Raw genomic sequence first — 10117 nt, forward strand, 5'->3', positions numbered from 1 at the left:
TGCCATGACCCTGCGGAGATGGCCTGGCTCCCCTCTTAAGTTAAAGATAAACCTCTCTGGGTCCTGCTTCTCCTCCAGCTACTGACTCATTGACCTTGGTCCCTTCGCTGCAGAACTCCTAGAAGAGCTCCCGTCCCCTGGCTGCCTGCTCCTCCTCCACTCCTGTTTTCTCATGATCCCACTCCAATCAGGATTCTCTTCAGGACCCGCCATGACCTTCGTGGCATTAAATCCCATGGTGGAGTCTCCATTCTTGACTGCCTGGACTTTCAGCAGCACTCAACACACCCGAAGACCCCTTCACATCTTCTTGGATGCCGCCCTCTCTTGGTTCTAATCCCACCTCCCAGTCTCCTTTGTCATTCCTCATTTCCCAGGTTCGATGATCTTTGGACTCCACTCTAGCCACTTCTTGGTTCCCTTATCCACTCTGGTGTCTTTAAATCTCCCTGGATGCTCTCTCTTGCCTGGGTCTCTGGCTCCTGTCTATAACTGTTTGTTCCCCATCTCCACTGAAATAGCTAATGGGTGCCTGAAACCTACATATCTCTAAAACTAAACTCCCCAACATATTATTATCAGGATCATTTTCTTCTACAGCCTCTCTCTGTTCAGTTAAAGGCAATTTTGCCTTGTAACTGCTGTTCAGGCCCCCAAATCCAAGTCATCTCAATACCCTTCCTGTGCCCCTCCTCCTAGCCATTAGCAAATGCTTTAAAATACAGCCAGAATCCAAGCCCTGCTCAGACTCCTCTGCCCCCACCCTGGGTCCCAGCTAGTGATCATCCCTCACCTGGATTATTACGCAGCAGCCTGCTCCCTGCTTCCCTGCTTCTGCCACTTGCTTCCTCTCCCTTCTGTTTTCCACAGAGGTATCAGTGTGGAGACAGACATCACATGGTGTTAATCGTCTGCACAAGGCCCTCCTGGCCTGCCCTCCTTCTCCTAGTTCTCAAATGCCCCCGCCACGGGCTGCCCAGTCAGGCTCCTGTTACTTCTCTGACTTCATCTTCTTTTACTCTTCCCCTCACTCACTCAGCTCCAGCCCACTCACTGAGGCTCCCCTGGTCTCCTTGCCAGTGACCATGCTGAGCTGGTGTCCATCTCTGAACTTGCTGTTTCCCTGCCTGGAATCCCACAGCCCAGATGGGTTCATAGATCACTCAGGCACCTTGCTCACATCTTAACTCACTCTCCTGGGGAAGGCTTCCCTGGCCACTTTTATGATTGACATTTGAAACACTGCTTTATTTTTCTCCAAAAAACAGAGCACTAGGATACCATATTTAAAAAAATATATATTTTACTTGGAAATAAATTCAAGATTACAGAACATTTGCTAGAAGAAAGATGGTATAAGGAATACCCATGTATCCTTTACCTGATTCACAGGATTTAAATTGCTTAGGCTGTGATCCTCCTTTATCAGCCTCTCGAATCATTGGGATTACAGGCATGTACCACCGTGCTCATTTTTATCCTTCACATTTTATCTCACTTGCTCCTTGTCCCCTCCCTGACCCTTATATACACACTCTACTCATAAAAATTTTTTTTCTCAACCATTTGAGAATTAGTCACATACATTGTGGCCCTTTATCTCTAAATACTTTATCCCTAAATATCACTATCCCAAGGATAGTGATTCTCTCACATGACCACCATCCAGTTATTGACCAGTAAATTTAAGGTTTATTATGATTCTTAAATCTACCCTCTGTATCAGTTCTTTCAACTGACCCAACAATGTCCTTTACAGAATTTCCCTTCTAATACAGGATTGAGTCTAACATTAGTATTATATATGGATTATCTGTCTCTTTTTTTTTAGTTGGAAACATTTCCAAAGCTTTTCTTTATCTTATGATAATGAGTTTTTGAAGAATACGGTCCTCCCTGTGCCCATTCAGATTTATTTAATAAGGTTTGTTTGAAGTTTCCTTATCACTGGATTCAAATTATGCATTCCTGGCAGGAATGTTATATATGTTTTGTTGAGTTATACCAGTCATGGTGGTGCATGCCTGTCATCCCAGTGACTGGGGACAATGAGATAGGAGATAGCAACTTAGTGAGACCCTGTCTCAAAATAAAATAAAAAGGACTGGGGATGTAGCTCATAGGAAATCCTCACTGAATTCAATCCCCAGTTATGCCCGCCCCCCCCGCCTCCCCCCCCCCTCAAAAAAAAAGTTGTATCACTCTCAAGGTATCCTATCTGAGTCACACAATGTATTTGCCCCTCACTGGTAATGTTAATTTTGATCCCCTAGGAAGGTGCTGGATTTTTCCATGTATGCATTATGGTCTGTGCCATGATTTGAGTATGTCCCCTCCCAAGTTCAGGTGTTGGAACTTAATTGTCAATGTGATGATATTAAGAGATGAGATCTTTAAGAGGTGATTAAGCCACAAAGGACTCTTCCCTCTTGAAATTAAGGATCTTAAAAATAAGAGAGACTTCACACAAAGTTTGGTTCTCTTGCCCTTCTGCCAGTGAGGACATGACATTCCTTCCCTCCAGAGGGCACAGCAACAAGGCACAGAGAGCAACCCTCACCAGTCATACAACCTGTTGGTACCTTATCCTGAACTTCCCAGCTTCCAGAACTGTGAGCAATACATTTATGTTCTTCATACATGAGCCTGTCTCAGGTATCCTGTTCTGGCAGCAGGAATAGCTAAGGCAGAACGTTTGTATCCCCCTGCTACCCCAAATTCATATCCTGAAACCTAACTCCCAAGAAGTGGTTACCCACTTTGGAAAGTGATTAGATCACAAGGGCTCCATTCTTACAATGGGATTAATGCCTTTATAAAAAAGCCCCCAAGGAAATTTGTTTGCCCTTTTCACCAGAGGATGCTGCAGCAAGAAGGTGTCATCAGTGAAAAAGTGGGCCTTCACTAGGCACTAAATCTGTCAGTGCCCAGATGTGGACCTCAAACCTCATGGCCTCATGAACTATGAGAGACAAGTTTCTATTTTATAAGCTGGCTAGTCTGTGAATTTTGGTTACAGTACCCTCAAACAGACTTAAGAAATAATTGTTATTTTTTGTTTTCACTCAATAAGCAATCTGTAGAGAGATACCTTAATAGCATAAAAGTATCCTGTCCTCATCATATTCTCATCCTAGATTTTGCATCCAATGATGATTCATGCCTGAATGAATCTTTACCATGATGATTGCAAACACTTTAATTTTTTTTAGTTGTATATGAGTATAATACCTTTATCTTATTTATTTTTATGTGGTGCTGAGGATTAAACCCAGTGCCTCACATGTGTTAGGCAAGTGCTCTACCATTGAGCCACACCCCCAGCCTGCAAAACATTTTTGAAACTCCTGCATTCCTCCTACATTTATCAGTGAGCATTCAGAATTCTCCTGTAAGCAAGAACTCTTCTCATTCATCCACCAACCCACCCATGTACATACCTGTGTGTACTTGTGAATTCTTGTTTTTATTTTCCCCAACAGATTATAATTCCGGATGATTTTAGTGCTCTACTTATCCCACAACTGGCCAGTGGGAGCCTCTTTAAACAGGTTTCTGTTTCCTTTAACATGCTTCTGATCGTTTTTTTCCTTATCTTCCTCCCTCCCTTTCTTTCATTGTGCTCCACCCCTAGCCCCTCCTCACCTTTTTGGAGCACTTTCTTGATTTTAAATAGCCAGGCGTACCTTGTACCAATCCTGCTGCAGGCTTGGGTTTCTCAAAGGAGTTCTAGTTCCTTTTTACTTAGAAACCAACATCTGGGCCCTGGATATACTTGATGCTTTAGAGTATCTTTTCTTCTAGGCCTTTAAGGCAGAAAACCATATGCATGTGAATACACATATACATGCACATTCCTTCCTGAATACCTATGCTCCTATGTAAACACACCTACACAAAAAGTGTGCTTATTTATTTGTCTAATACACTAAAAAATGTAAGCTCCATGAAGGAGGGAATTTTTGTCTGTTTTCTTTGCTGATGATTTTCTAATGCATAGAGTGGTGCTTAGCAAATGAGAAGTATTCAATAAATAGTTGCTGACTAACAGACAAGGAGGAAACAGCCCTAGCCTAGTGGTCTAAATGACTTGCAAATTCTCACAGCTGACAAATGGCAAAACTTTTTTTTTTTAAGCCATGTTTTCAAGGCCTTAAATAGGAGCCACAGTTTGGCTAGGATGGTAGATGCCTTCACTGTCATTTACCCATCATCATGTTTACTATCCTTTTCAGATCTCTGTGGTTTGTATCCCTTCTTCTTACCTTCTGAGATTAAATTACCCCCGGTGGCCACTGGATGGGAGTTGAGGTCAGGAGCAAGGTGGCTAGGTCTGGAGGTAGGAGAGGATGGCTCAGCCCTCTCCCAGCCTGGCATGTGACCTAATGGGCCTGGGTCAGCATTGCCACAGTCAGCAGGCCTCTGACTCCATTCCCACTGAGCAGCATCCTGGTGCTACCCAAGGATGAGCACAATGAGGCAGAGTTTGGGAGATGAGAGGAGAGAAGATGGACCCAATGGGGGTGGGGACCCAGCAGAGAGGAAGCCATCCTTGAGGAGCCCTGGCGTCATGGGAACGAGTCCTGCCACTCTGTCTGTCCTCAAATGCTATAAATAGTGAGCTTCAGTATCAGCTATGGCCAGACCAGGCCAACACTGAGAGGAAATGGATTTGTCAGGGGAGGATGGAGTCAAGAGACAGAGGGAGGGAGGAAGGGAGGAGGGAGGATGGTGGAATGAGATGGGACAAAGGGGAAGCCTCTGTCGGCTCCCACTGCATTCCACACCAGATCACTGGCATTCAGAGCCCTCCCACCAAATTTTCCAGTCCAACCATTATTCCATAATATTAGTCTACCAGAATTCCCTGCCTTTCCGACTCCTTGTTCATTCTTCCCCTGCTGCTTGGTATGGCCTTTCTGTCATACTTTTAAAGTTTATCTCAAATTCCACCCCCTCCAAGGAGGAAGTCCTAAAGGCCATCTGCAAAGGGATCTACTCTGGTTGAGTTGCTGACACTTGGGCTGTGTCTCTGCCAGTGGACCAGGGATCTGACCCTTTGGACCTCCGTGAATTGTGGGCCTGACGGGTCTTCTGGGATCCCAGGAATCTCTGAATAACTTTCTGCTCTTCTCTTCCTCCAGATCTCACAGCTCTTCCCCTGCCTCTCCACAGATTTTGCTGGTTTTCTGTTACTGAATGAATCTAGGGAAGTCTCTTAGCCCCTCTGGTCCTGTTGCAGGCTGAGTTCCCTGGTCCCAGGGGCAGTTGATTGTGCCGGCTGTTTTATTAAGGAAGGTCCTTGGACTCTATATCTGGGAGCAGCCGGAGGATGGATTGGAGAGAGGGATATAAAGAGCTGCTGTGTTGTCCCAACTGCCTTGACCTATTTCACAGGGAGCACTGGAGCTAAAATGTCCCATCAGAGTTGTCCCATGTTAGGCCCAAAGGGCCAGGTTTCTCCCCACCTGGATCAGTTACCCTATACAGGCCACTGGAGGAAGGTGTGCCCTGGGGCACGGCTGCTGTGGCAGCAGAGAGATAGATGCAGAAAGGATTAGGTACAGAAGGCTGTTCGTAGCAGTTGGGACAAGGGAAATCCCAGCGGCACCTCAGCCGCCTCCTTGGTGATACTTCATTGGACTCTTATTTCAATAAAGTGCAAGGACGTGTAAACTACCTCGTAGAAACTCTTGTAACTCACAGACACTGTTTAGTGAATGAGGACAATATTTATTATCTGCATATTGAGTTAGGGCCTTTTGAATAACCCTGACTCCAAATCATCTCTCCTTTTTTGGGAGAGAAAGGGGATAACGCCATGTGAGTTAAAGTCTCAAATTGAGACTTTTGAAGTGTATTTAGATGAAGCTGTATATAAAAACCACAGACACATAAATTCAGAAATTTAAATTCAGGTCCCATTAACAGAAAACATACATCTTTAAAATCAATTCATTAATCATCCTGTGAACAGCACTATTATTACATTGTCTTTTGGTCTTCTTCCCTATAAACATTTAATATGAATAACTTTATCTATGACACTATTATGGAATTTCATCTTTTCCTTTTGATATTCAGGAATATTTAAGAAATGGCAACAGCTCATGCCTTTCTCTGCCCTTGAGAGTACTGGTGTCACCTGTTCAGGTGGGATGGGAGCCAAGGGGCAGATGGGCGACATCGTTGGGGACCTTGGACTTGTCCCTCAATTCTTTCTCTACTAGGTGCAGGTCTAGCCTCTGACCTGACAGTCATGCCCTCACCAGCCCTGAGGGAATGCCAACTAGGTCTGATGCCCAGGTGTCCTAGGGCCAGAAATGCATGGAGCATGCTCTATGCAGCTGAAATCTGAGAGGTGTCCAATCTTGAGTGGCCACTTCATGATTTTTCTTGAGGCTGGATAAGGAAGCAGGAGAAAAGACAAAATGGGAGCCCAATTCCTGCTTAGTCTCTGGCAGGTTGTGGGTACCTCTTCCTGCTAGGCCTGGAGCCAGCTAGCCTGGATCAGCGCTGGAACAAGTAGCACGTGGGCCCCAGCAAAAGACAGGCAGACCCTGGGATAGAATTGACATGCATGGGATAGGACCAGGTAGACCAAAAGTATGTTCTGGGAGGCTCAGACTTGGTTCTTTTTACAGAAAAGAGAAGAAAGTTGCTCAGGTGTCACTTGAACTGCATACCCAGGTGAGCAGTTGTGCAGATTTGGGGACTTGGGAGCCTCCTAGCACTGTGCACTCAGGTGTAGTGAGACCAGCAGATCTTTGGTTAGCTGGGCAGAGCCCAACTGGACTCAGAACTCAGAATAGATGCCTCGTTCCAAGTCACATGTCCTCTTTTACCTCCTGGAGGGTTCACCTCCACAGGTGGGGACTTGGCAGCAATCTCCAGGAATGGGAGCTTTGTAGTCCGTCCTAGCTAGGTCACAACCAGCGTGGTCTTGGCTGAGTTACCTGGGCAAGTCCAGATCCTGTCCTGGATAGTGAATGACCATGTCAAGCCTAGCATAACCCTGCACTCACTGCCTTTAGGAAGTGAAGTTGTTGTTCTAGGAAGCAGCCTCCACACAAAAGCTCTGGACAGTCCTGGCAATAGCATCCCAGATGTGGGAGTTGCCAGTTCTGCAGAGGCCAGACTGGGGGAGCCCTAGCAGCAGTAGCTCCCCCTCCCAATCAGTAAAACTAAAGAGATCCAATGTCCACCCTGGAGCGCTACCTCTCTGGCCATTTCTGCCCCTTGCCTCCATTTCTCCTGCATTCTCCCTACTCTCTTCCCCAATATTCAGAGGTTTGACGAGGCTGTTTAGGTCAACAAACTTTATGGAATGTGCATTGTAATAACAATTAGGAAAACTGAAGTTCAGGAGGTTGCTTAAGGCCATCAACTAGTACTGAGCAGTTAAGGACTCTGGGTCTGAGGGAACTGAAAGCTTGAGTAAATAAATAGCAATGTTTAAGGTAAAACTGCTTGAGTTTTAGGGCAAGAGCTATTAATTCTGCACCGGGTGTCTTCTGAGCATATTCTGTGTCCCCAACTCAGAGTCTGGAAAGGAAAAGGGAGATCAAAAAGATGGATGATAAGATCCCTATTTTGAGAAAGACTAGCAATTATTCTCCATCAAAGGAGCTAAGACCATTTTATTGATTTTTTGTTTTGAAAACTTGGCCATATAATTACAGGAAATTAGTTTAAAAATTCCTTCCTAATTCCATCTCCTAATACAAAGTTTTTGTACTTTCTCTTAATTTTTATTAATATATAATTATTAATATATAGCTTTTATTTTTACACATGCTATATGAATAATTTTGTATATATTTTAAACTTTTTGGGGGGAAGCAGTGCAAGGTATGGAACCTAGGGCCTTGTGTATTCTGGGCAAGTGCTTTAAATTATACCTCCAGACTTCTCTTAACATATTTTAAAAACACACTTCCCTGACTCCTCAAAGACTTCATGGTTACATTTTCATGCTGCATACTATTTCCTCATATGGCCATACCATATTTAGCCATGTTTCTGTTTCTGGTTGAATCTGTTCCTTTTTTTTTTTTTTTTTTGGTCATTATAAATAATGCAGCTATAAATATCTGCATACATATGTTTTTTTTTCCTTCTTTTAAATTATATCCTTGGAATCAGTGCCTAGACAAGCAATGATTAGGTCAAAGGATTGGATATTTTATAGCTCTTGCTTTGTAGTCAGATTATAACAGAACATTTAACAACTAGGCATTGAGGATTCAGTCCTCACAGACATTTTTCTAACGTACTAGTGCTCTATAACCACATATAATATTGTATGAAATAAACACTATAGACAATATTGATCAGGTTCATGCTAGCAGGACACCTGGGGTGAATAACAGATAGTCCCTGCCCTTAGGGTCCCCCCCCACTAGGACACAAACCAATCAAGACTACTTTGGTCATTCCTCTTAAATCCCCAGGTTATTAAAAACACAAGTGAGTTTTCTCATCAACAGAATCATAATCTAAGGGGATGTATTTTTGGTGTTCATAAAAACAGATGACTGGTTAAAACTGTTCTTTTTACTGATTCAAGAAAGAATATCAAAAGGCTGGAGATGTAACTCAGTGGTGGTAGTGTGCTTGCCTAGTATGTGTGTGGCCCTGGGTTCAATCCCCAGCACCAAAATAAATAAATACAAATCAATCATCAATCAATCAATCATTCAGAATGTAAAGGGTTGAGAGGAATATTTATATATCTATTTAGATATGTAAATCTGTTTTGATTTCTAAAAGTGAGTAATTCATTCCCAAACACAAGCATTTGTGTTGTAACACAACCAGATAAGAAGAACCCTTTATGGTTAAGTCTCCTCAGAAGGAAGGCCAGGACCATAAGGGGACCAGACTTAACAAACTCATCACACATGTATGCAGGTGACAGAATGAATGGGTGCCAGGAAAATGGGCCCCAGAAGGGGTCAGTAGTCCTAAAGAGGGTCAGTGTATTACATCTATAAAGTACTATGTGCCAGGTACTATTGGAGGCACTGGGATACAGCAGTGATCAACATATACACAAATCCCTGCCCTCATAGAAGTAAGGCTTAGGGGTGTGGGTGGAACAAATAAAAAAGTAAAACACACCAGCCTGGGACAATACAAAGGAAATGTAACAGGGCATTCTAAGCAGACATTTTAAATGGCGATCAGAGATGCCCTCAGATGACATTTGAACAAAGCCTGGGGATGCTGGGAGGAGAATGTTCCATACTCACACCCTGAGGCAAGGCCCTGAGGGGAAGGCAGGCCAGTGTAGCCATCCAGGGGAGAACAGTAGGAGATGAGGTCAGAGGGAGTTGGGGCCAATCTGGAGGCGGCCCTATAGGCATTTTAAGTATTTGGGTTTTACTCAGAGTGAGGTGGAGAGGTAGGGGGACAGCATGAGACACAGTCTGATTTGTCCAGCGGGAGGTAATTGTGAATCTGGGTTAGGAAGCTCCCGGCAGGCCGACCCAGGCCTTGGTACTCAAGGTACTTGGTACTCCTTTCTGGGCACTTAGCAGTCCCAGACTTAGGTCTGAACTGTTGGGAAGGTCGGAGCCTATGCCGAACTCCAGCCAGGTGAAAGGCCCATGTGATGGTCTCATTAGCATTAGAAAAGTTCCACACTGGCGTTCTTTAGCACCAGAGTCCGGGCAGTGCGGGGTCCTGGCAGTGGTCCACATCCATTCCGGACCAGCTGTGTATCCTCTGGCGAATGTTCTAACCTGAAGCAGACTCAGTTACTTCATCTGTAAAATGGAATTAAATGCCCTAGCTGCCTCATTGCATCCAATGAGATCATTCGAAAGCACCTTTTGAACATCTTTATCGTTTCCAAAAGGCCAACGTGAAAATGGAGGTGACTTTAGAGGACTGGCTTTACACAGCCCTTCTCAATTCATTTGGCAAAGCGGGTCGGCTGTCAGTACCCGCCTGCTTCTCACCTGGCGCTCGCCGCCGGGCGGGGAGCGGCGGTGCAGCCGAGGGTAGGGCGAGAGGAGGTGGTGCGGCGCTCCGGGGCGGGGCAGTTGAGAGCCGCGGCGCCCCCACCTGCCTCGGGCTTTGGCGGCGCGGCTCCAGGACCCGCTCTTCGGCA

The sequence above is a fragment of the Ictidomys tridecemlineatus genome, chromosome 1, assembly GCF_052094955.1.
Source record: "Ictidomys tridecemlineatus isolate mIctTri1 chromosome 1, mIctTri1.hap1, whole genome shotgun sequence".
Lineage (NCBI taxonomy): Eukaryota > Metazoa > Chordata > Mammalia > Rodentia > Sciuridae > Ictidomys > Ictidomys tridecemlineatus.